Source organism: Lagopus muta, chromosome Z, assembly GCF_023343835.1.
Source record: "Lagopus muta isolate bLagMut1 chromosome Z, bLagMut1 primary, whole genome shotgun sequence".
Lineage (NCBI taxonomy): Eukaryota > Metazoa > Chordata > Aves > Galliformes > Phasianidae > Lagopus > Lagopus muta.
The window spans coordinates 1,164,898-1,192,428 of NC_064472.1; the positions used below are offsets into that span (position 1 = coordinate 1,164,898).

Consider the following 27,531-nt stretch of genomic DNA (forward strand, 5'->3'; position numbering starts at 1 on the left):
TTTTAAGCACGAGCTACTGTTAAGATACTAATTGATTTCAGGACATTTCTGGTAGATATTTATCTATAAATAAACCATGGCTGATCTCTAAACTGAGGCTTCCACCCTTAAAACAAGTTTCAAAACCGGTGGACACTGGGTTTTTACACTGAACTACTCTCCTAGAAAAAGTGAAGATAGCTAAAAATGTCTTAGTGGTAATGGCTTACAGCACCAATGTTGAGTGCTAAAGTTGTTTTCCTATGAATATAGATTACATTTTTTTACATAGCAAGTAAACAGATGCATAAAGATGCATTATTTCATAAGCATAAAAAACCTGCTGCAAGTATAGTGCTTTTAATTTGTTTTTATGATTACTTGTAATTAATTAGCATCAAAAGTAAATTATCAACATAGCTAAAAACTGAAATTGTACCAGCAAATGCAGGAATGATTTCACTGGTTTATCTTTATACTAAGGTGGAAAAAAGAAATTATCCTTTTTTTTTTTTTTTTTAACTATGCTTAAATTAAAGTGTCAAAAGCTCGTGGCGGCACAGACTAAAATTGTACAAAAAGAGAAATAATATTCTATAATTACAAGCTGTGCAGAGAGCATGCCATGCACATAAATATTTAAGGCAGTTCTAACAAATCTGGCTTGTTATTAAAGTTGGGTTTCAAAAAGAATTTTTAGAAATCATGTTTAAACTTTATAGAGCAATTTATGAGGTCACTGTTCATGCACCTCATCAAAAACTTCAGCCTTCAACTGAAAGCCATAAAACGGAGGCATTTTGACAGGATCTGGAGACTTTTAACAAGTTCTTGCTCCTCGGCTCCGCAGGCCCCTTTCCCCAAGACAAACGGCAGAGCTGTTTGTGCTGTGGTCAACCTCAACCAAATCAACAGGTTCAAAACACCCGATCCTCCTGACCCCCATCCATTCCTCTTGACATTTACTGCCATGTCTCGCTTTGCTGTCAAATAGTTTACACACAATCTTTTGGAGAAAGGACACGGAAAGGAGGAGAACCGAGGGGGCTGCTTTGGAGGATGGGTTTCCTGGAGCAGGAATGCATCTGATCTTAGAAGCAAAATCAGCCGTGAGGGGAGAGAAAAAATAAACATGGGTCACAGGAGTGTTCTGCTCACACAGCAAGATGCAGTGCTGGTGCTCCTGCTCCATGCCGTGAGTGAAAGTAAGAGGGATTTTGGTAAGCTCGCAAGAAACACTGGCATCCACCTTTTGTCAAAGACAGAGAGCAGAGCTACCAGGAAAACTCAAAATGAACCATTTTCTTACTGCTCTCGTTCTACTTCATCAGAGGAATAGAGGAGGTACCATGTAGGGGAACACTAAAGTCAGATTTTTGAATAAAACAAAATCAGTGTGACGCCACACAAAGCAAGTAAAGCTGGAACAAGATACTCAAGCACAGGGAGCATTCATAGTGATATTTTCCCTTTCTACTGTGGCCTGTAACAAAACTGAATTAATGCTCCGTGTGCTGTGGTGCTACCAGGCCCTCTGATTCTTATGGGAATCACGGCGCAGAGCTGGGTGTTTTGGAGGAGGGTCTGGGTGGTGGCAACTCAGGGTACTGCGGAGTCCTTTGCCCACTGCCCAAGCCTCACCTGAGCAAACTGCAGCATTGCCACGGTCCACTTGGTGTTTCAGTATGTGTTAAGAATCCCACAACATGTTCCTAGTACCCTCCAAGAGGCATTTTAATTTAATTGCCAACACCCTGCACCAACTGCTGCAAAAGTTACTGGTGGATGAACCTGCTGGAAACTTCTCCTCCACAGAACTATGGAATCATGGAAATTAGAAAAGATGTCCAAGATCCCCAAGACCAAACCCCAACCCCCTCTCACCACGACCACTGACCACGTCCCCAAGTGCCACATCTCCACTGTTCTCAAACACCTCCAAGGACTGCGATCTCATTTCCATGGGCATCCTGTGCTAGTGTCTGATCATTCCCGAGCAGAAATGTTTCCTAAAATCCTACCTGAACCTCCCCTGCCACAACTTGAGGCCATCAGCTCTCGTCCTATCACTCTATCCCATCACTATAGCCCCTACACATTCCTTCTATACCCCTCCTACATGCCTGCCATCTCTCATTCAGGACTTTCCAAGAATTCTCAAGACTTGGACTCGTGCTTTGCAGATGAAAAGCATCTCTCCTGGTGGTGCTGGAGAACATGGTCACATTGTGTATGACTCGATTTGTCCATGCTAGTTGGGTTGGCCAGCGTGCACAGACAATGAATGGCTCTGAACGGAATGGCTGTCGATGCAGGGATGGCATCACCTGGCAGGTCCTACCAAAGACTTGCTCACAATCCACTTAGGTTCTTCAAACAAATCCCCAGGACAAAAACCGTAATTTCACAAAGACATGCAGACCACTGAGGCTCTAAAGGGACAATTTTCTTAGTTTTCCAAACCCGGCAAAGAGTTGGGAAAAAGAAATATAGTTCTTGGAGGTGTATCCGTAACTCCTTTTCTGTTTGTGTGAATGCATCTTTACACTTATCGCCCTGGAACCTTCCCATGAGCCACAGAGGCTGTGAACTCTTTTTCAAATGAGCGCGATGCCTGATAAGCTCTTTTTAAACACCAATTTTACTATTAAATGCCAAATCTAGAGCTCCGTGCCCTGCCTCATTAGTTATTAATGAAGCAACATATTTGTTCAAAATTTATGATTGTTGATTTGCTCCCATCATTGTATGAAATATTAACACCGCATTTGTACTTGCAACCATTTTGCAGACATTAGATTCTGAATTTGCATATTCATGAACGCTCATAAATGTTTAAGGAGACAGCACAGAAAGCATGTGAGCTGTCAGTGAGCCAGTAAAAAGGCATATTTACAGTGTTAATAAGTAGTTGAGTTTATAGGACAAAACAGCAAGTAACAAATTAAATGAATTTCAGTTTGCCTGTTGCAACAAACTAGAGTAGCTTTTTCTCCCCTTCCTTTTGCTAAGCTGAGTAAACTTCAAACCTGCCTGTGAAATCCTCCATCGAGCAGCTCGTCCTGCAGCCCAGGCACCTTGCTGTTTTTGCTAGGACCTCAGCTCCTCACAACATTGCATTTTCCTACAGCAGCCTGCACAGGGTAGTCACTATTTACAAGAGCTGTATTTATAATAAAACGGTAAATTAGTTTTATTAAATTATAATTTTCTGTTTATTAATGTATTCTAAAGCAGGACAGTGATTCACTGGCAAGACAGAAAATCTTCCTTTTCTGCCTGCTGAATTTTCCCCCCTGTGAAAAGCATAAATCACATTTTGTGTGAAGTGTACATCCTTGGTTGGAGCTGCCCATGTTTTAATAGCACAGCCAAGTCAGTTATTTTAATCTCTGGTACTTTATAATAAATGCTTTTTATTGATTTTTGTTGTACACTGCCACGAATTGAATAAACTACATACACAAGCAGCTGAAAGAAAAAGGCTGAAGGAAAAAATACGATCAGCATGTTTTCAAAGTTAAAGGTGAAAACATGATGGTTAGCACTTTCTTTGGTCAGCAGCTCCCTGGGAGTGCCATGAAAAGGAGCGAGCATGATGTGCGTGTTATTTTTACTCTTAAAGACCCAGTCCTGAATTATTCTTCGGGAGGGCCAACTATGATATATTTATTGCAGGAGCACTTCTTCAAAATCCAATTTAAAACTTAAAAAAGGTGACCCGTGGCACACCTATCACTTTGTGCACATTTTTCAGCATCCCTAAAGGTTGGGTGGGATGTGAGAGCCTTGTCTCAGCTCAGCACTGGGGGGTCCTAAGGACAAAACTCAGGGTGTAGCCCAGTGGGACACGGGTGTTGTCTATGTCTGTATGGTTCATGGGAAAATGGTGCAAATGGGTGCTATCTTGGGACTTTATTCCCTACCATGACCTGGAAAGAGTGGAACAGTGCAGCCTGCAATCATGCAGTGGCAAGTTCATCCCCACCCCTGCAGGGCCCTGCTGATGCAGCAGGTACCCAGGGCATGCTATGAACATCCAGCTGATGCAGTGGGTATACAGGAACCCAGGTGATGCAGTGGGCACTTAAGTGATGCTATGAGCACTCAGGTTGATGCTATGGGCACACAAGTAAAGCTATGGGAGCACAGGTGATGCTATGAGCACCCAGGTGGTGCTGTGGGCACTCAGGTGATGCTATGTGCGTCCAGGTGCACTGACAGTGCGCTTCCCTCTGTCCATGCCAACCTATTTTGAAAACCCTTCTTCCGTCTATGCAGGAGGAGGGAAGCTGCAAAACCAGAGCCTGATGATTTGCCAAGAACCGTATAACTCGCAAGTAACTGTTTCTTTTGCCATATTGCTTTTCCCAACCTAAAAACACCTACTCCCTCCCCTGGGGACAAGTCTGAAGCACCAGCAGAAGAGTGACACTGGTTTATTATTTCCCTGAGTCCCCTCTCTGCAGATGACCTATAGAAGTGATTTAATGCGGAGCCGCTGGAGTTCCAACACTTTCTCTGTGCTCCTCAGGCTGAGACGAGCTGATTTCTTTGGGGTGTTATAACTATGACCTGCTCCATTAAGTAGCAAACAAAGTACAGCTGGATATAGCAAGCTCAGCTTGACTCTTAGCTTTCACATAACCTGCTTGATTAGGAAAAATGCTGTGCCCTTGTCACACAGCTCCTACTGTCGTCTGAAAAGACGGGTATCCATTGATTTCCGCATAATATGGATTCACACTGCCTTTCCAGAGCAGCATGTTTCACACCCTAAAATAACCTGGCAAAAAACATTATTTTTCCTGCTGGTTTAGCTGTAAAATGTGTTACTACTTTAGGTAATGTGCTGCTTATTACACAATTACCTGAAGTGCTTTACAATGCATTAATTGCTCTTTGATTTAAACATCTCCCATTTAGTAACCGAGCTATATCATTGTGACAAATTACAAGTCAATAATCTGGTTACTAAGAAGAGGAAATGAAGAAGCTGGAGACTGCTTCATTAAGGGAAGCAGACCATTGCTAAGTAAAATACCAAGCTGATGCTATTATCAATATTGGGATGCATGCAGACAGATTCACATTGCAGAGGCAAGCGGGAAAGCAGAAAGTAACTGTGATCCTCCTGGAGGGATGCATTTGGCACTCCAAATGATAACTGTGAAGCCCTCACTGTGGATGAACTCAGACTTGTTTCCTCATCAGGGCTTCTTCTGCCCTCAGCTGGGAGCCCAGGATGAACTGTTAAGTGTCCCTTGGCTGAACCTACAAGTTGTTCTCCAAAAAACTGACAGTTACAGGTTAGATATGTCCCACTTAAAGAACTTCTCTGTTCTTCGGGTTTCTGTGGGTCTGCTGGAGGAGGTAGAAGGGAGGAGGACCAGCTCTTCACAGCCACCTGCACTCAGAAGCACAGGGGGACATCAGCACCCTGTACAGCCAAGGACTTTGGCTGGAATTCTGGCACTGCCAAAAACTTAAGGATCCCACTGCACACTTACAGAGAGCAGGTAGGACTGTATTGCATTTCCATTTTCTTTCTCTCTCCAGAGTCCCTGGAGGTCATATTTTGAAGCTCTACCCTGCTATGATTAAAATCTACTATGCTTTCATCATCAGGCTGGGGCTGTTAACAGCACAGCACAAAACCTTGTGGTATCACTGCCACAGTCAGAGCACTTTTTTGTCAGAAGTGCTCTGCATTAGCCTAGCCCTGCCTCATCGATTTTGGAAGGAGCAGAATGAAATCAATGCCGAGAAAATCCTCTCATTAGCGCTCTGACTTAAGCTTTGTATTGCTTCTTACAAGGGCATGCACAGAGATGCCATATATTAAAAGCACTAATGGGGGAAAAATTAACACAAGTGACTTTTAACAGAGGGCCAATAAATAAAAGCAAACTCAAGTGTAGAAATAAATAAAATTACCACATAAAAAGCAATCCTGGGTAAGAGACAGAAAACCAGAGAATAAATATGAGTTATGAGAGTTGGTATAGCAGATGATACATGGAACACATGTGTTTGACAAGCAGAGGGAAAACAGACTGATTCCTCTTGAGAAGAGGAAGTTTGGTGAGACCTTATTGCTCTCTATAACTTCCTGAAAGGCTGTGATGGGGTAGAGGTTGGTCTCTTCTCCCAGGTGATTTCTCCCAGTGATTGAATGAGAGGTAACGGCTTTAAGTCGTGCCAGTGGTTCAGGCTGTGTGTTGGGAACAATTTCTTCTCCAAAGAAGCAGTCAGGCATTGGCATAGGCTGCCCAGGGAAGTCATGGAATCACCGTGTTCACAGTTCAAGAACCATGGAGATGTGGCACTTCAGGACATGGTGAGTGGACATGGTGGGGATGGGTTGGAGTTGGGTTTGGGGGTCTTGGAGCTCTTTTCTAACATTAATGATTCTATGATGAAGCTACTGACTGGAAATTTCCTCCTCATGTCTGACCTAAATTAAAACCATTTCTCCTTATCAGTCTAAAGTGCCTTTGTTGCAGCTCTCTCCTCAGTGCAGAGGGAGGGAATCTGCTGCCTCCTGGGGCCATTTCAGGAGCACATTTACTCCTTAGAAAAAAGTTCAAGATCCACAGGAAGAGATTAAGAGGCAAAGCATTACTATATTTTACAGCAAAACAAAAATATTAAATCAAGAAAGGAAAGCCGAAGACTTACTAAAGGAATTGCTCTCAGGTCAACATCTATTCACAAACAACTGCAAAGTAATGTAGAAGAGCCCTGGCATATATGTGCTACATACTTTTGACCTGGCTGAGCAACAGTCAGCTGCTGAATCACCTTGCAGCAAGACAAGAGCATTTTGAGGGCCACCATCATCATTGGCCTGCCCCAGTTCAGTGCTGATGTCCTGCCCCTCTGTGGTATCATCTTTGACAGACCTCTGGTAAGCTGCCACATTTGCTGATTTTGTAACATAGATTAAGACTGACGAAGGACCTTGGGCACAACCATTAAAGCATTCATTTGTGAAACCCAACTGGATTAAAAATAAAGTTTTCCCGGGAGAAAAATTTCACCGTCAAACAACAGAGCAACAGGGAAAACTGCAGACCTCTGGCCCTTCTCTCCTGTGTTGCTGACCCATTTGCATCCATGCCCAAAGCCCTGGCCCTGCTGACCTCTGCGAGCCATCCCAGGGTGCCCATGATGGGACAGTGCCTCATTGTGCAGCAGCACTCCCACCCCATGCCACTGCCATGCAACACCCGGACAAAATTCCGGCAGTTTTGAGGTCAGACACCAATATTCCATTTACTTCAGAAGGGACAGGATTTTGCCCGAGGTGGCTGCAGATGTTCAGAAACGCCCCAAGGCCCTGAAGATCACCACAGCATCACTCTTTACCTTTCGCATTCCCTTCTGCCTCGCTGCCCATGGCCACAGCCTTTGTGTCTTCCAGTCCCACCTGCCTCCAAGAAATAGTTCATGGGTAGCCAGCTCCTGGCCCTTCAGCCATGGTTGAGCTGCAAGAAATTTGAAGGTTGCTTTCGTACCAAAGCTAGAATAAGGTTGTAGCCAGCAAGAACCCACAGCAGTCATCTGTGGTCTCCTGGATGCAGCTGCACATCAGCCTACTGCCATCAAGCCATACGCAGAGCTTGATCTCTCCTGCACACCCCCAACATTCTTTGCCCATGCCAGGAGGGCCTCAGCTCTTTGTGTCCTGGAGGACTGCAGTGCATGTCCTGCGGCTCAGCACCATGTCAGCCTCTTGGTCTGGAGACAAAAGTGAAAGGTTGGTGCCCTTGGACCAGTGGACATCTCCCAGGAGATGCTGGAGACCTGGCAAGGCTTCCCACTTTTCGCTGCCTACTCTGTGGTTTTAACCAATCATAAATTTTTACAGAGCCAAAAAAGACTTTGTGAAGATTTGAGTCTGTGTATAGCTACGACAAGCAAGAATTTAAAGGATTTGTAATTCTATATTGGCCAGGTTCATAGGTGAGTAAGGGACCCTTCGAGCTATATTTCATCCATCCACCAGATTATATTTAATACCTACACAATTTAAGAACTCAAATCCCATTTGCAAAAGCACTGAGGAAACCATCCTAATCCAATAACAAATATACTTCTTTCCTTTTTCTTTTGGAAAAGAATTCAGAGTGAAACAAGTAAGAATTTAAGATTCTCTAGAAAGACTGAAATGCATGGACAGAATTTCCAAAATAAAGAGGCTTTATTTTCTACGCTTTACAGCTTTCTGAGAGAATCCTTCAGTGGTTTTGTGCACTGCAGAGCCACAGTTCCCTGGGAATTCCTTTTTTATCAGGATTTTCTTCCAGAGGAGAAGTCCAACAGCTCATTCAGAAGAATGTGGTCCTGTATGGAGACAGGAGTTGGACTTGATGACCCTTATGAATCCTTTCTAACTCAAAACTCAAGTTGGACTAGACATTCTCTAAAGTTCCAACTGAATTCTGTGATCCTATCAACTTGGGTTATTCTATGATTCTATTCTGTGAAAGTTTCTTCCAGAAACCACAGAACCACTTCTCCAAAGCTTCACACATCAAAACAAACCTGGCTTCCTCTCTCCTATCTTCCTCCCTCCTTACTCTGTGCTCTGGCTCAGGGGGCCCTTCTCTGCTTCATCTCCCTGGAGGAAGAACATGGCCTGACATGGCAAGCTCCAGGACCCGTGATGCCTCATGCTGCTCTGCAGGAGTTATCTCCTTCAGCAGCTCTCCTGGCAGCCACAGCCCATCAGTCCCGCTCTAATGGCACGCTGTTACTCAGCGCATATATCTGCACTCCTCCCTCTGGTGGGAAAGATCCTTGTAACAAAACTGTTTTCAGCGAAATGTGAACCAAAGGGTTTAAAAAAAAAAAATTGCAGGGGAAGGGAGGATTGCGTTTCAATCAGAAGCTGATAAAATGGCTGTTTTGGAAATGTCTACAATGTGATGGAGCCTGAAATTACTGAAGTCATTGCTGATGAGACTGCTACGCATGTAAATAAATTGTCATAGAACCACTCACAAGAAATTCTTCCCGTCCAGACAGTAACTTTATAAAGCCAGAACCACCAGTAGGTATTAATCAGTATCCGAGGTCTGCAAATATTTGCTTGTTTCCATAGCAATTGGTAAGCCTACGTACAAAAAAAAATACCTTTTCTCACATACGTTATCATCACTTCCTAATAATATAATCACGAAACCATTTCTCAGGCCAGGCTGAGTCTAGAATAAACACCATTAATTAACAAATTCATAAACCAGTGGAGGAGGAGGTGGCAAATGAGGAATTGAGTGTAACGTGCAAACGATGATGGCTTGGGCCTATTTCATTTCTTGAGGAAACTTCGCAAACTCTTAATTATCTCACAAAATATTATCTGTCTTTTCCCAAAAATAAAACTTGTAACAACTGTTCAAACCACGCCACACTCTCACCCACAAAGCACACATTTAAGCAAAAATATAAAGCCATGGCTGTGAAGTGTCAGAGTAATTTATTTGAAGTAGAAAAGTGAGACTTTTGGCATTGCTCTTGAAATCAACTGAGAAGTTCTCTGCCAAAGAGGGATGCTGCGGAGTGCTTGTCGGGAGCTACGGGGAATGTGGCACATTACAAAAGAGTAACATTTGGCCAGCTAGTAAATTAGTAATGTAATTTGCACAGCGCATACAGGATTCCACACAGGAACAACAGTTGTCTTAAATAATCAGTCCTGTGAACAACAGGCTCCTGCTTACACCCGAGCTTATGTTTCCCAGCGCAGCCAGCCATATGACTGCACCATCATATTAGGGCTTTTTTTTTTTTCATTTTCCTGACAGGGTTGGATAATTTATGCACACACACACACACTCACGCTCTCATGCATGCACATTAAACTATATGCGCATGTGTTTGTGTGCAAACGCTGGAGATGGGAAACAATTGAAAATAAGGAGGAGGACATCTCACTCGGTGTGCTCCTGATGGAAGATAACAGTGTGCAGCGCAAAGCAGACCCAACCTGTGGTGGCACTGGGGAATGGCATTGTGTGGAACCTGCTCAGCAGTCCAGAACAAAAGCTGTGTGCAAGGCAGCATGCCTTGGAAAGGAGAAGCCTCTATCCACTGCTGATGGGACCCAAAGAAAGGAAAGCTGTCTTTTAGTCCATGTCTCCGTAACACCCAACCTGCTACGTCTTCAAAACAGACCAGGAGCTGGAGTGACCTCTGCTGCTCAAGGTGTTCCAACTGCAAATGAAGCATCCAAACCAGAACTGATTTTTGGGTATAGGTCTGGCTCAATACCTCTGAGGAGTGCTCTGAGGCACATTTCTCACTGCACATGGCAACGAGTTACCAACTCACACAGACAGCCATACAGAACCAAGGAATGTGTCTCAGCTGAGGCAGTTATCTTTTATTTTTTTCTTAATACTGTTGACATTCCCAAAGAAGATCTGAGAAAAAAAACATTTCCACACGTTCCTACTGATGCAAGTTCAAGTCAGATACTGTTAATTTATTTTCCAGTTTCTGCACGTGTCTCATTTCATCTGCTGGAGGAAGAAGCGTGTTTTCTAGACGCAGGATGAGAGTTAAGCAGCATTATTTAGATAGTGAAGGCCCAAACCATGTGTATTTTGAAAACTGAAGGCAGTATCTGCACAACAGTTTGCACAACTGAATCCTTCCCACTTGTGTCTCCATGCTGGAGATGTCACCCAGCATCCTGGGGAGTCTGTGAGGATCGGGAATGCTTGGGAATAAATGTGTGGCTATCAGCAGGAGCATGACCAGAACGTACGTGGAAAAGAGAAATGATGGAGGTCTGGTACGTTGTTCAGAAGCACCTTCATCAATGAGAACAATAAAACAATCGCCACAAGATGATAAGAGCAGGAAATGCAAAAGGAAGTGTAAAGTGAAAATACTGTTACTTCTTTAAGCCATTTTACTGCAATTTGAGAAAGGTTCCTTACAGTGTGCAAGTTGCTTTTCCAGGAAGGAACTGCAGCTGCTTACAAAGCATAAGAGCAGAGAGAAATGTGGTGAGTTGCCCTTCCATGACTCCCACTGAGCACTGGGCACAAATCCTCTTTTCCTCATCTACCGACTGCAAAGGGCCAAGGTCTGCCTTTTACTGCAACCTTGTAACTGGATTTGAATCCAAAACACAGTAATAAATATCGCTAGACCATTTACTGTGTGCTGCCTCTGACTTCGTGTAAGCAGAAAGCCTGTATCTAAAATGAATCAGGTCTTCAAAGAATAAAGGCATGGAAATTATTTCAAAAAATAAGTCACCCGTTCGTTCTGAAAGTTCTGTAAGATAAAAGTGCAGCTTTAAAAGTACATGCTAAAGCTGGGAAAAATAAGTAAATAAATAAATAAATCAGCAGGAAAAGCTGTTTGGGATAAGGCCCCTGACTTTATATATGCCACATTTTAGAGGGTTTTCTAATAAATCAAATAAAACTCCTAAAATTTAGCGCTTTTTTTATTATTTTTTTTTCTTCCCCCCAAGGAAGACATAAGGAACATGCATTGTAACTGAATTTCCAAAAAGACTTTGTAAAATTTTTCAAATTGTTCCAAGCCCTGCCCACCACAGCCCAACAGCACAAGGGTTCCAGAGAACCCCAGCCTCACAGCCAGACATGGGGCTGGGACGGGGCAGAGGGTGACCCTGGTGATCTGAAGAGGTCTTTTCCAACCTTTACAATTCTATGATTCTATGATCTACAACATCAGCTCTCTGAGGGGCAAAAAGGCAAGGAGTTGATCTGGCAGGTAGATGAAAGAGAAGAAATTATCAGCAGGATAAGCACATGGCTGTAGTAGATTCAGCTGTGGATATTCAAGACAGTAAGAGGATGGCATAGCCAGCCAGGTATCCTGCAAAAACCTTTGCATGTTCCCGATATATTACAACTCCTTGAAGCTCCAACCAAAATCAGAATGCCATCGTGCTGGGCACAGTAGAAAGATAAAGGAACGCATCATAATTTCAATCAAACCTCTTTATTACAATAGCCAAGAAGAGACAGAAGCTCACGTGTGACATTCCCCAACCTGATGTCACTTCCTCAGGCCTTGATTCCCAAGGCCTGAAGCATCCTGGTCACCTGCGTGGAACCAACCCCACAGCATGGGATGAAGGACCCATCTACTCCCACCAGCCAACAGGAAGCCAGAAAGTCACCATGTGCCACTTATAGATGGATGAAAGAAGGGAGCAGAAGTTCATCCTCAGGCTGCACTGCTGTACCCTTCACCTGAAAGCAGTGAGCAAGGGATGGCACAGGAAAAAATAGAACAAACACTGCTTGAATGCTAAGTCTCTGGCTTGTCTGAAGTCTCATATTTTCTTGTGAAAATACCTGGTTTCAGTGCTGACAGCTGGGACACACCTATGTTTCCTCTCACCTGTTTTTGGAAGAGTAGGAATAAAGAAGCCCTTCTCATTTCTCTACTAAATACTCAAGTTTGGGGTTTTTAGAATAAATCTGAGAATTTCTGACACTCTGACTGCTTTCTATTTTGCAGTTTGTGATGAGGAGAGGTGTGTGGCTGGCCCCTTGTGCTGAGTGCTCATGGCAGCTGGACAGCTAGCAGCAGCCCCTGTTGATTAATACCATATTGCCATCTGTAAAAAGAACTGAACATATATATGTATGGGCTGCAACATTTAGCAATCTCAAATGACATCTGAGTAATGTTGATTTTGTTTAGATGACAACCTCATTATGGTGCATAATTGCTAAGCAATCTCCTAGTAAACACTGGGTTAAAAACTACTGGAAGATGCTTGTTCCTCTCATTATTAATTAGCATGTGTCCACTCCGCCAGATCCAGAGCCCAAACTTCATTTGTTATGTTCAGCCAAATGCATGAATAGCTTTTGAGTAATTATTTTCCAACATCATCTAATACCTCTCTGCACATCAATTAAAAATCCTCTTAACAAGGAACTGCATTTTGTTTGAGATCAAATGCCTAGTCCAAAGCTGTATCAATCATGTAGAGCTAATTAGTGGGTCTGCTTTATATCATTTGTTTTACTTTATTATTCTATTATACACTTCCTAATGAAACCAATTGAACAATTTTAAAATCTTTGTTCAATTAATTGAAGGCTTAAAGGCCAGCTACCTAGGCAGGCTTTTTCTGTTTTAAAAAGCATATGTGGAAAGAAAAATAAATCTGTACATGTTTTATATCTATTTGTTTTATGTGGTAAATGCTCTACAGCTGTTTTTAAAGGTTTATCACTACTTTTATATAGCTCGCAAATAACTTACCGCTCACCAGACCCTGGAAGCCCTTTGTTCACAGTCACATGGTTTTGAAGAAAAGAGCTGAAAAGGGGGAGAAAGATTTGCAGGAGCCAGTCTTGAGAACAGGGCTGCCAGGTCCTGCATTATTAACAGCCAGAGCTGGCTTTTTCTAAGCCTGTTGCACAGCGTTCTTCCTCGTTGCAAACAGAAGCTGTGGAAGCATGGCCAGGGGAAATATTTGCCATCAGACAGTAACATTTTAATTCATTTATGTTAGAAGAACAGGGGATCAGAAGTTGTGTGAGGCTCTAAATGGTTGATACTATCTAATGAGAAGAGGCTGGAGGGCTCTTGAGCAGCACTCTGCCCTGCCATGGCACAAACCCAAGCTCCTTGTGCCATGCTTATTGGGTGCTTCTCTTGTCCTTGCTTGGTGGAGCATTTGGAAACCAGCTCATGTCCCCGTCTTCACCCAGCAGGTCCAGGAGCTGAGCAGTGCTTACACTCCTATCGTGAAGTTCCAAGCCATACTGCTGTAAGTGCCACTATATTTTCCATAAGATACCGTGAGGGGGAGAAAAACAGCGGGCATACTGTTGTGGCTGTTTTGGCAATACACGATTCAAAATAAATGGTTCTTGAGCATCCCAAAAGTACTGTCCTCAAGCTGTTGCAAGAGCAAGGGTGAGCTGGGCAGGAAATGAAAAGAAGGGCTAGGAAAAGTGGGAATACAGTCTTAAACTCATCTGCTGTGCCCAAGTGAGAAAGGAGAGGCAAAGGCTGAGACTTCCTGAGCACACATCCTCATTGCTCCCTTCCTCTGCCCTGGCAGCAGCTGTGCTCTCGTTTAAACCATTCATCAACACTCTCCAACGGTGAATATTCCCGGATTAGAGAACTGACAAATTGTTAGAGGGAAGAAGGACTGGATATAAGATATAACTGCTTTGCAGTAAGAATAGTGAGGCACTGGCACAGGTCACCCCAAGATGTGGTGCATACCATGTAGTTGGAGGTACCCAAGCTCAGGCTATGGATGGAGCACTGAGCACCTGATGGAGATGTGGGTGTTCCTGTGCTTTGCAGCGTGAGACCAGCTGGTCTTTGAGGGTCCCTTCCTACTCAAACCATTCTATGGTTTTATTTTCAGCCCTGTTTGGAAGGATTCAAAAGGACAGTGTGGGTTATAATGGTGTAACACTGTGAAAGCCTCAAACACTGGCTCACACACAGAGCACACGTAGCACCTACACACTCAAGGTGCCAACTAAGTGTGTTTTTACTCCTTCCTAACTAATTTTAAACTGTCAGAGTGCCTAATTCCCAAAATATTTCTGCTAGGACTTATCGTAAGTCACAAAGCATATCTTAATTAATGTACAATCAGGGTAGTTAATGTTGGTAAAGTAGAACTAATTTTCTCCAGCTAGCTTGTCTAAATGGTCCCCTATGCAGCAAAAGTGAATCCATTTTAACTAAATAAAACTGACAAATCAGCAGATGCTTAGCGGCTTACAGCAAATGGACGGTGTTGCCTTTTTCATATGGGTAAGAAGGGTAAAAATAAGAATAACTTTTGCATGCCGTCAGATTGCTTTGGAGAGATCAAGTAATATTATAGAAGCATTTGAACAGAGGGAATTCAGATTTAGACCTCTAGAAATCTGGCTTCGAGAGCCGAATTTCTACTTCTTTTTAATATCAAAAATAAAACCCCGCGTTCACGGCAGACTGAATTTAAAGGCACACACTCCCCAGCGAAGCACCACACTTCTTTCTGTCTTTACACATAACGGTTCCCTCTTTCTCCTCCAGTGCTCCCCTGTGAGTGTCTGGCTGGGGTGGGCAGGGCCCTGGGGACCCTCCGGCCCCTCCGACCCTTCCGGCCCAGCAGGAACACCCAGAGCTGGCACCCAGCCCCAAGACCTCCTTCCATCCCCTGGGGAGGCGGCAGGGCTCACCAGCCCCGCTCCATGCAGTGCCAACAGCGGGTGCGAGGAGCACACAAATGGCAGAGGAAGCACAGAGGAGCTGTAAGGAGCCCGACGACCCGGAGTTCGGACAGAAAACTGGGAGAAACTGTAACTTAAAGTAATCCCAAAAGGCGTGGTAGAAGATTGTTGTGAATAAAAAGCGAATGTAAGCTCAATAGTTTATTGCACAGACAGGCTTTGCGTACTTAAATCTGTAGCAGATGTCACACAACTGCACTCGGTGGCAGCCCCCAGGGAATGCTGCTGGGTGGGGGCACTGGGGAGTGCCGAGGGTCCTCCCTCACACAGCCTGTTTTCTGTCCCTCCTTGTTCGTGAGGGGAAGCATCCTCTTCGGATTACCCCAGCATCCTGTTTAGAAAGTTTTTGCCAGAAAGAGCAGCTTCATTTCACATCCAGCTTAGTAACAGAACCAGACATACACACACGAAAATTCCAGACCTATCGGTGCCAAAAGAGAACTGGGCTCCCTTCTACTTGGGGGCTCAGTCATTTTTAAGCTCTAGAAAAATCACGACACGTTTAGCTACAATTAATCAAGTGCTAATTTGGCATAAGCGGGAGAAAAAGTAGGGGAAAAAAAAAATGGTGAGGACTATTTTGAAGTTCTGCACCGTTTGCTTTAATTATCTTCCTTGGACAACAAAGACAGCCCTTTTGATGGTGTAAATCATTTCACCCACTGACAGGCACTGGTTCGTGTGTCTGATTGCCACGCTTCAACCATGCAGCTCTGCAGCCCATGTTAGCTGCCAAGAACCTGTACAAAGCTGTGCTACGCAGACACTGCACCTGTGTTTTTACAGTTGTTTTTCCATAAGAATTTGGAGCTGTATTCCTGTCTCTGAAGACAGGGATGGGGTTTGAACCTGAGGCAATAATTCCCCATGTGAGTGTCCTGCTAAGAAACTAGTGCAATACTTCTCAGCTGTGCATTAAAAGAAGTCATCCTCCCACCTAATTAACATGAAGACAAATTCTGGGCTGCGAGTGCAGAGCAGCAGTTCACATTTTCCTTGCTGGCCACATGAGCCTGAGCAGCGAGGACTTTGCTGTCTTGAATCTTTTTCTACTATTAAGGACAAACTGTAAGAACATCAGCTTGTCTCCCCATCTGACCCTTAATCAGTTATGACTTGTGAAGATAGATAAAATCCACTGGGTGCTGCTATCGTAGAGTTCTGGTGGGAACTCCATAATGTGATTAGTTTCAGCAGCCTACTCACACACTTGGAGTTACACATGGCCTTATACTTTCACATATGTTTAAAGTTCACTGGCAACCAAAGTGCAATGTGTCTTTGCTTGCATAAACATCCCTAAGATTAAAATCCTAAATCAAGGTTACTGCACATGTGTGCGCATTTGTTGGCTGAAAGATTTTACAAGCTCTGATGGCCAAGTTACAAATCAAGCATGCAAGACCGACATGATGGATTTGCAAAAAGCTACGGAAAAAAGGAACTTGGAAGCTTAATTGGCAAAACTAATAGTGCTTATTAGGTGCACCAGGTGAGTAAGGAGACAGTTACAGCGTCTGTGGACATAGAAGCTATGGAAACTCCAAGGTGAGGACAGCTATCTTGAAAAAAGAGCAAATGCACAATGAGTGCATGCAGCAGCTTAAACAAAAAAAATATAAAAACAAAAACCAAAACAGATAAAAGATGCCTAAAGACCTGGTTGAAGCTCACCTTCATGCTGAGGGCTGTTATTCAGCCTACAGAACACTGAGGTCACATTTATGGTCTCAAAATAGGGCATAAGTAGGACATAAACGTTCATAACCTTGTACCGGCCACAGCACAGCGATGTTTTCAGCTCAAGTGAACATCAAATTCTTGCTTCAGCTAGATGAACGCTCTTGGCATTGAGCCTTGATCAAGGTTTGGCAAGTGTGTACTACTTACAGCCAGCGCTCAGAAGCCTGAGACTGCCTTTGCTGAGATGAAACAGAGAGCACAAGTGCCCTCTCCCAGTCAAGAGCATCCTATAAGTATCTCAGGCACAAATGCAGATCGGACGTGCAATTCCGCCCCTGTTTTCTCCTGCTTCCTTTTTCTCTCTGTGAGCGCTACAAATTTAGAATATTAAACCAAATGTTCCACCGTCCTCACATTGTTCTCGATGGACATCAGCTTGCAATGCTGTCACAATTAGTGCACACAAAGATGAAGAGATGGTGCCCCTCCAGCCCCCACGCGGCTCACACAGACTGAGACCTTCTCCTTCTCCGGGCCCAGGGCGTAGGAGAATGGCCATCTGGAAATTAATTTTGAACAAAGTGTAAAGAGGGAATATTTTTGTGATCTAATTCTTTAGGTAGAATTATTTAATTTATTTGTACAAAGAAATGACTACGGAGACAGATGCAAAACAGAACTTGAGAGGCAGAGAGCATATTGTTCTGTTCTTCTTCAGTACGGAGCCAATTATTCTTCTTTAAGTCCTTTAGTTTCAGGGGCTGACTGAGTAGTTTAACGGATAAAAGTATTAGCCTTTCATCTGTGGGATTCGAGTGCCAGTCCTCAAGGCAGCCCAAAGTAAAATGAAGTGGGTAGTCTTATTTTTCTCCTTAATGTATTATTATTATATAATGGCATTATTAAACATTAGTGAATAGAGATTTAAAATTTCCGGCACTGACAGCTGATTAATTTTTTAAAGTAAAAAATTTCACTCATCATCAAAACTATAAATTAAATCTTTTAAAGCAACTTTCAAGGAAAGCACTACAGTTGCTGTTTTCCGTAACTATAATTCTCCTCCTTTCGGTAATATTGTAATCAGAGTGTTTTGTTACAGCTGCGGAATAAATAGAGATTTCAGTCCCTGAAACCCTGAAAAAAACAGATGGCAGGAGTGAGAAGGAGGAAGGTCTGTGCCATATTCATTAGCAGTGAAGGGGTTGCAACTATTTACAGCATGTGCCTTTTTCTCTCCTGTTTCTCAGCCAATGCAGGTGATTTTGGAGCAAATCAGCTATTTCAGAAGTTTGTTGTGTTGCTGCTCTCATTTCCTTTGTCCCCTCTCATCTGTGCGTGCAACAAACACCACAACATTTACCTTCTTCCTACAAGCATGACCTCGCTTATTTAAATCAACTTTTGCTTTAAAACCTTGAACCTACAGTGGGGAAAGGACCTTAAACTTGCAGCAATTACATAGATTCCCCTAATTCTCTTAGGCTATCACAAGTGGGTGAAGGATAAATGCTGCAGCTGTGCTAACACACACCCATAGAAATAAGCAGCATCTCTGCAGGCAGATACAGTGCAATATTCATAGGAAGGCCTCGTCCCAGGGCAGCTGCTGGGAGGGTGCTGGAAGTTAAGGGGCTCTGCTGAGGCGAGCCCTAATGGAGAAGAATGGCTGCATGAATCCAAACAGAAGGATCCCCGAAACTTTCCATCATGTCAGCAGTTTTCTGTCATGTCCTAATAGGTTCATTTGAGTAATTTTGTTTTCACTAATAGGATACAATGAATAATATAATCATAGCAGGAAGTTTTTAAATTATATTAGGAAAAATGAATATTGGAATGACAAATAGAAATATGAGGCTCAAAAAAATGCAGGTAAAAAAGAGATATTTGGGGACCTGATTCTATTAGATATTCCTGTGGCATTAGTCATGGGAATGGTATTACTGTCCGTGGCACTGTGTTTGATGCACAGCCTGTAGTTATCAGGGAATGGCAGACACCTTCATCATTCTGGGATGTCTATATGTTGGGAAAAGAATGTGTCTTCCTGACTCATATGTGTTTTTCCCAATAATGCCCTTATTAGCCTTCCGTCTGCTCACCCTGCGGTAACTGGATGACTACAGCTATATGTTTTCATTAGGAGCCCCAAGCAAAGCACGCAGCAGACGCCCCACTGCCCTAACACAGAGCGCCCGCTGCTCCAGCACCCATGGCATTCTGCTAATCTGGGAACTCTACAGGGACAACCCAGGCACCCCTGGATGGATCTGACCTCGAAAGCATTCATGTTTCTTTCTCAGCTTCACTATTCCCATATGTTCCCCTTCGTATTCCCCTATATTTGATTCGGATTTCCATATCCGCACTAACTGCTCCGCTAGACACCTTTTAAAACTAGCATTTAAAATGAGGAAATTTTCTTTTTCCTTGCTAGCTTGATTTCAAAACAGAGGCACATTTATTAGCACAGCAGAAGAAATCCCCTGAACCACAGCTAATTGGTCAAGGCAGAGGAGCATTAGGTCTCCTGGTGTGCACTGAATACTAGCAAACACTTCATTCTCCAGTATGGAGGTGACGTATCTCCATTTTGATGAAAAATCCATCCAAGCCAGAGCATGTCATGCTTGGAGTCCACCTGAGCTCCACCAGGGATAGGGGTAGACGTTACATCACACCTTCTCAGATCATAGTAATAAACCATATTAATAGCTTAATAATATTTATTAATAATCCATAATACTTATTAATCGTATCAATGCCTTTAGGGAAAAGGACATGTGGTGAAAAGCATTTGCATCACCAAGACTTGTCAGGGTCCAAGGAAGAAGTTAGGGAGTGTAATCACTTGGGAATATGTTTTTATGAAGTAGTAATATCTCAAACCACAGCACTTGCAAGAGGGAATGTCCGTCCACATTGCTGTTTAGAATTAAAATTGTCTTAGCACAGTTAAACATCACTTTGCAGAAAATCAAGCCACATCAGACTGAGGTCACTTGAGTTCCAAATACACTTTTCTACAGTGCCTTAATTTAAGTAACTCACTATAAATTCACATCTCTTACTGATTCCAGTTAGCTTTGCTACATGTCCTGGTGTAGGAAAACTTAAAGGTCATCATCAAATATAAAAATCTGCCACCACCCACCCCCGTCTATATCCAACAGGTTTGTAAAGCAGTGCCCTTGTTTTTCCACAAAGTTTCTGCTTGATTTCCCCCTGCAGAACATACAAACTGGATGATGTGGCATCACCACCAGGCTGCTGACTTCACAGAAGTGTAATGATTTTCATCAATCTCAGGAAGGCCTGAACAAGCCATGGAAACACCCTAGAACAATATACCTGTGCGTGGGACAGGTACAGCACAGTAATTACTGAGCCTCTCTGCTCCATTTCCAGATGCTGCACCACAGCTTCTGATAAAGATGCTTGGCTTCAGAGCCACCCATCTGTGTTCTCCGAGTGGGTAGACAGGAGTTGGGCACCAATTATACCTTTGCAACCTTTCCCTCCGTGTACACCTTCCTGCACATTATCACACATCTGTGGTTATCATATAGGACCTGTCATTCGGTAGCTTATACAGAAAACTTAATGATTATGCAATCACAACTTTCTGCTTCATTCCCCAGCCAAGCAATACTGGCAATGTTCCCCTTTCTGTCGAATCTCAATAGCAAGACAAAAGGAGTGTGATTTTGTTATTTATAAATCATTGGAGAAGACCTTTAGGGCCATAAAGCCCAACCCCCCCCCTCCGCCCCACCATGCCCACTGACTGTGTCCCCAAGTGCCACATCTCCATGATTCTGGAACACATCCAGGGACAGTGAGCCCATCACTCCCTGGGTAGTCTGTTCCTTCTGAGAAGAAATTGTTCCCAATTTGCAACCTCAATCTTCTCACTTAGCAACCCCCAAGACTTTGCAGAATCTCAGCAGAAGAATCAAAGAATTATGGAATCATAGGATCACAAGGTTGGAAAGGACCTACAACCGTAACATCTGAGACACAACAGTTGAGACACAAATTCAACAAGGCCAGGTGCAAAGTCCTGCATCTGGGTTGGGGCAATCCCAAGCGCAGATACAGGCTGCGTGGACAATGGCTTGAGAACAGCTCTGGGGAAAAGGATTTGGGAGTGTCAGTTGATGAAAGACTCAACAAGAGCCAGCAATGTGTGTTTGCAGCCCAGGAGACCAACTGTACCCTGGGCTGCATCAAGAGAAGTGTGACCAGCATGTCGAGGGAGGTGATTCTGTCCATCTGCTCTGCTCTCCTGAGGCCACCTGGAGTACTGAGCCCCCAGCACAAGACATGGAGCTGTTGGAGCAAGTCCAGAGGAGGGCCACAAAGATGATCAAAGGCTGGAGCACCTCCACCATAAGGACAGGCTGAGAGAGCTGGGGCTATGCAGACTAAAGAGGAATGGGCTCCAGGAGGATGGTATGGTGGCCTGCCAGGACCTGAAGGGGACTACAGGAAAGCTGGGGAGGGACTTTTTTAAGGGCAGGTAGCAACAAGACAAGGGGAAATGGCTCAAGCTGTCAGAGGGAAGATGTAGCCCAGATATTAGGAAGAAATTCTTTACTGTGAGGGTGGTGAGACACTGGAACGGTTTGCCCAGAGGGATTGTGGATGTCCCCTCCCTTGAAGCAGTCAAGCCAGGCTGGATGGGGCTGTGAGCAAACTGGTGCAGTGGGAGGTGTCCCTGCTTATAGCAGGGGGTTGGAACTAGATGGTCTTAAAGGTACCTTCCAGCACAAACCATTCTATCATTCTATGAATCTGCTCCATGCCCTCCCCCCCCTCCCTTTTTTCACTCACTGCGTCCCAACTCTGCACAGTGTGCAGTGGGCGCAGGCCAGGGCTGTGAGCAGGCACATTTCCAGGGAAACACAACATCCAAAGTGAAGCAGAGACAGCACATTTATAGAATTTCTTCACATTCAAACCCATGTAATTCTGTGGCAAAAAGGGGAGAGCTCAGCAGCATCTTCCAGCCCTTTCCATGGATTCGGGCGTCTCGGAGATTACGATGGCTTTAGCCAGATGCAGCACTTCAGACTCCTAATTTCACAAAATCCCTGTATTACCCTGAAGTTCAAGATCTTTGAGTGACAAACAGATTTCCCTAGATTGTTGCCCAAAGCTGTTAATCCAGATTTCATCTTTTCCTAGTTGATTTTTTTTTTAAGATGTTGAGAAATGTAATCCTAATTTAATCTTGACTCTCAAAACCAATGAAAATCATTGCCAGGCAGGGCCCCAATGGGCAGATCAGGGATGCAAATTCACTACCTTGTGCCAGTACTAATGCAGCTGAGGAGGTGCGAGCAGCTGGGCAGGGGCCGTGCTGCAGCCAAGAGGTGCTCCCCACACCATGCTGGGGAAGAATGGGCACGTGAAACTCCTTCATTTAGCTGCCAGGTTGGAGCACCCAGCACGAATTGTAAGATCACAGAACCATGGAATGGCCTGGGTTGTAAGTTACCTCAAAGATCATCCAGTTCCATCCTACTGCCATGGTCTGGCTGCCCCCCAGCAGCTCAGGTTGCCTAGGAACCCAACCAGCCTGGCCTCAGACACTTCCAGGGATGGGGTGGGTATTCATAGCTTCTCTAAGCAGCCTGCTTTCCACCTAAAGTTTAACATTCACACATTTCAGTTGGGTACACTCTTGTCAGTGCAGCTTACATTCCTTGGAGGAAGCACAGACTGAATAATGAGGGTCTCTAGCATAAAGCAGCATAAAAAAGTCATTGAAATATCTAAAGTGACATTCAGGCCTCCACTTATGTAATTGCACCTTTTCATTATTTCAGCAGTGTGATTTAAAGCCAGAGTGTCATACTTACCTCTGAATTTCTGTGCTTATTGGATTAATTTTGCATGTAAGATACTTAAGGTTACCGTAAAGACAGTCAGTTGAGTGGTTTAAGTCTCAATGATTTATTTTTTTAAATTATGAGTGAGGGAACGAGAAGGAGAATTTATGAGAGATATTTAAGATAAAACATGACTGCTGTTTTTCTTCTTCTGTCCTGCTACTAGTTTTAGAGGAGAGGCAGAGCAGCTATGGAAAGTCTCCAGCCTGCTCTTCTCATCATCCAGAGCAAGTTTCGAATTTTCTTAATCCTCATTAGAAGTCATAGAATGAAAGAATTGTAGAATCCTTCAAGTTGGAAGGGACTTTTAAAGATCGTGTAGTCCAACTCCCCTGCAGTGAAAAAGGACACCCACAGCTCCATCAGGTTGCCCAGGGCCTGGTCCAACCTGGCCTTGAAATTCTCCAGGGATGGGGCATCCACCACATCAGCGGGCAACCTGTGCCAGTGCCTCACTGCCCTCACTGTGTTCCATGACCTCATCTAAGCCCCAGCACAGACAAACTTCCTTCCTCAGTTACATAAAGACTGTCTACAACCAGCATAGCTGCTTCTTCTTTTCCCGTGCCTTTGTAGCAGCACCCACCATTGGAGGTAGGTACAGTTCCAGTGATAAAACTCTGCTTGTCACCTGGCACTACTTGGCCTCCTCAGTGGAAGTAGGTCCTGTTGACAGATGTCAAGGATTGACTGGGTGGGCAAGGTGGATCATCTTAACGCGTTCAGCCTGTGAGACACTGCTTAAGTTACCTAATCACTGATGTGAACTGATCGCAGAGGAAATATTATCAGCTCCCTCTGGCTTTGAGACATTCTCTGTCAAACTCCCTCTATTTCAGTAACTTTTCTTTCCTTTGTAACCCACCCCATCTGCCTTTTTTATCAAACAGCACACGTTTTTCAGGAAAAAGAGGCGAGCAAATACATCAAGACAGAAAAGGTGCCTATGGAAAACAGAATCATTCTTCATTCGTTCGGTTTAAAAATCTGCCTTTGACAGCAGTTCTGTTCATGCAAATCGTACTGCCTGGCTGTTTACAGGAAAGTATCTGGTCACTGCTTTGCACCCAAGTAACCCCGCTAACTCCGCGTCCACTTGCACTTCCTCTTCTTGCTCTGCCAGTACATATCCTGCATGTACTTGGCCCCATCGTGTTTCACTTGAAGTAGATGAACCAGAGCACAGACTCATGTCATTTGCTCTCCAGCTGCAGTCTGCCGAGATAATACACTGCTGGCTCAGTTTCTCGCACAAAATATTTTTCATGTTTATTTTTATGATCTTCCAAGAAAAAGAAGAAAAAAAAAAAAAAAGATTTCAAACTTTTCAATACTTATTTAGACTGCAAGTTATTAATGTTTGTCTGTTACTGATTCACAATCAGTCCTATGTGTTCATACAAGGCTCCATTTCTTCTCTCTCTTTTTTACCATTTCCCATTTTGGTTAGAGAGAAGGTAATGTGCATTAGAAATGGAAATCTGACTTCCCAAAAGCACACAGAGCCAAAAGCTAGACAGAGGAACCCTAAGGTCTCAGCCTTCAACCCACTTATGAGAACCAGGATTTACTGTGACTTTGTGCAGCAGAGGATTAATGGAATGAATCACCTTACTTCCCCTTAAGATTTGCCTAGGCATGTGATTTGTGTCTGCTAAGCTGGTATAATGATGAACAATCCTTTTTATTAACGTGGCTAAAAATAGAAACTGCAGTAAGACCTTACATAAACTGGAAGTAACACGTGCCAACTCGTGCCCAAATCCCCCAGTGAGCTCTTTAGGTCTATGAGATGTTGGCATCAAACAAATAAGTTGACTATTTTGAGAAAATATGAAAACACGGTCTAAAGCTACTCTTGTGCTTTGCTCTAAATGCTGCGAGCACAAGGTCATGCCTTTGCTTTGCATATTTTTCCCACAAAACAATATAATGCTTTGGGTACGTGTGAGTGTAGAGTATTGTGTGCGTATGGACACCAGGACATACATAAACACACAGTCAGGTGTGCACTTGCATGCACACACACACACAGCACGTTGTGTTTCAGTGCCCTCTTGCAGGTAATGCCCTGAGCAGCACTGTGCAGGACTCCAGTGCATGCCACCCCACCGTGCCCCATGGTGACTCCAGTCCACCTTTCTGTTCCTGCACTGGAATGCCATCCTGATTTTCTGTCACCTGCTTGGGTAGAATGAAGACAACACAAACACTAAGGTCACTGTTGCCTCTTAAATTTTTCCTGGTCACCTCCATTTAGTTGGTAGTTGTCGGATGTGTTGGAGCTCATCTTATGACTATAAGGCTCTTGGATTGATTTCTTCAGAAGCTAATCACAATTTTCAGTGAGGAAACACTGTGGATACCCCCTCTTTCCCCTTAACTTTGGTGAATGCTAACTCCTGTGTCCAATCCAGAATGGGATGGGGACCTGTAACGATTAGCTTAGGAGTTGGACTCAACGATCCTTACGGATTCCTTCCAAGTTGGGATATACTGTGATTCTAAGGTCCAGGAGGGGATGGCTGTACTGAGAGCAATACCTATTTTATTGTGCTGGAGGAGTCCCACCAGAGTGTATTTGTCCTATGTGGCACTTGGGATGAAACAAAAGGAAGGCTTACATCATGCGTAAAAGAAAACACTCATTAGCTCACCTAGATTAATGCCATGGAGATTGCCCATTGCTGGTGAAATGCTTCTTCAAATGCTTTCTTACTGAGCCATGCTAGCAGCTCACGAGCTATGACTGACAGAACCAACTTAGAGAAGCTTCTCCTTACAGGAATTATTTTAGAAAACATGACAGCTTTTCTTTAAGTCTCGCCTGTTCTTAGTAAGTTTAAAGACCAAATTAGCAATGCAATCATGAGAAAGAGAATTGGAGACTTCTCCAAGCTGTCAAGTGCATTTTCCTGGATGATTAATTGGCAGTGCTCTGGCCAACCCTTGGGTCCTGCTAAAGGCCATGCCCCTTGACTTGCACCTGCCACTGTACGACTGATTGCAGAAAATGGATGTCTTCACTTTTTTTCTTTTTCTTTTTTTTTTCTTCTTTTTTTGGTTGTTGTTGTTGTTGCAGCTGTTAAACTGCTTTAAGGAAATCTTACTTATCTAGAACAGAAACTTGAACTTCTTCTCTAATCTCAGGAGAATAAAATGAATGCAGTTCTCTGTCCCAGACTGACTTATGGAAGCAATAATTTAGAATCTTGAGGAAAGCTGTGATAATTGGACATTATTTTTCGTTCCTTCTGTGTGAGCTTGAATGTCTCTTTGCTTTCATGCCTTCCTCTCATAGACACAACGAGATGCCCTGTGACAGCTCACAGGGGTGTCCACCCTGGTCGCAGCCCCCAGGTCTCACAGAGGGAAGGTGGGAAGGCACAGTGAGCAATTACCAACTGCCTGCCAGGGTAGGTATGGGAGGAGAAGCTTTGCTTTTACTGTTCAATTTCTACATACAGAACAAAGCCAAAGGGGCAAAACCAATGGCAGTTAACTCCAAGATATAAGGTGCTATGTGGAGTGATTGGCTCATATGGAAAAAAATGGCAGGAAGATAGCACAGAGAAAGAGCAAGCACCCCGGAGTTTTCCAGAGAAATGCAAAGCATCATTTGGCCAGTGAATATTTACAGAAATATTTGGGGTGTGTGTAACTGCTATGTCCAGACGTGCTTGTCTTCAATAACAGAAGAATCTCCTTTTCCCTCTGTTGTTGCTGGATGTAGTTTCTCACGCGTGGAAAGTACCACATTACCTCCTGATCTTTAAGGTCGAGTGTATCAGCAAATACTTAAAAAAAATGAGCCAGATAAAAGCAAAAAGGACACATGCAAACCAAGCATCCCAAATAGCCCTGATACTTCAGATGAAGCCAGATGTTTCTATGCAAAGCAAGCCAATGAAGCGTCATTTCACTGTCATCCTCGTAACAACTGCCACATGCAAGATGAGACGGTACCTACCCTCAAAATTAACTCCAGGATCCTACTGCACGACAGAGTTGGTATGCAAAGACTCTGCACTCAGTGGGGTTATCTGTAAACCAAAAAAGCAGCTGTAGAACTGGCTATCAGCTACAGAAGTTCCATATCAGTCACAGCCACCCTTGGAGGTGCTGCAGTGATCTTTTTCCATAAGACTGATTTCATGCTTGCAGTGTTCTTTTTCTTTTTGTCTTATTCTTCCCCCCTCTTGAATGTTAATTCTCTCTATTTTAGGTATAGCTGTTTATCAAGACATATTTTAACATTTGAAAACAGTGTTTGAAGACCTTGTTGGAAATGGAAGATCTTTAAGGGCCCTTCGAACCCAAGTCATTCCATGATTCTATCTTGGTGTTTAGAAGCAAAGCAGGATTTATGGTGATGAATGTGAAATAACGTGACAATAAAATAAGAGATGGCAAACCAGTGGTCAGAATTGATTCTCAGGATATCTTCTGTGATTGGATTAATTAGATGTGTCTGTCCCATTTTACAGGGATTTCATACCATGCAAAAGAGTGGCACTTCAGCCAACCCCTAATTCATCCATCTTCAGGGCCAGCGGAGAGGATGTTTGATATTTCTCTCTCCTTAAACTTCTATCTCTTTCCTGAGCTTCTGGCCATATTTCACATTGGGGAAGAAGAGCTGCCTGAGAAGTGAGGTGAGCAGTTAAAGTGGCCTGATGATGAGATGCATCCTGAACTGCACTGGT

The 27,531-nt window shown here is 43.7% G+C and overlaps 1 long non-coding RNA gene across 1 annotated transcript; it reads left to right on the forward strand.

Annotated features, from left to right (window-relative positions):
- The first annotated feature begins 23,355 nt into the window (after nt 1-23,355).
- Nucleotides 23,356-27,209, forward strand: LOC125687191 (uncharacterized). The gene is made up of 3 exons (XR_007374013.1): nt 23,356-23,419; nt 26,127-26,241; nt 27,051-27,209. It is a non-coding gene; the product is annotated as an uncharacterized LOC125687191 (long non-coding RNA).
- The last annotated feature ends 322 nt before the right edge of the window (nt 27,210-27,531 follow it).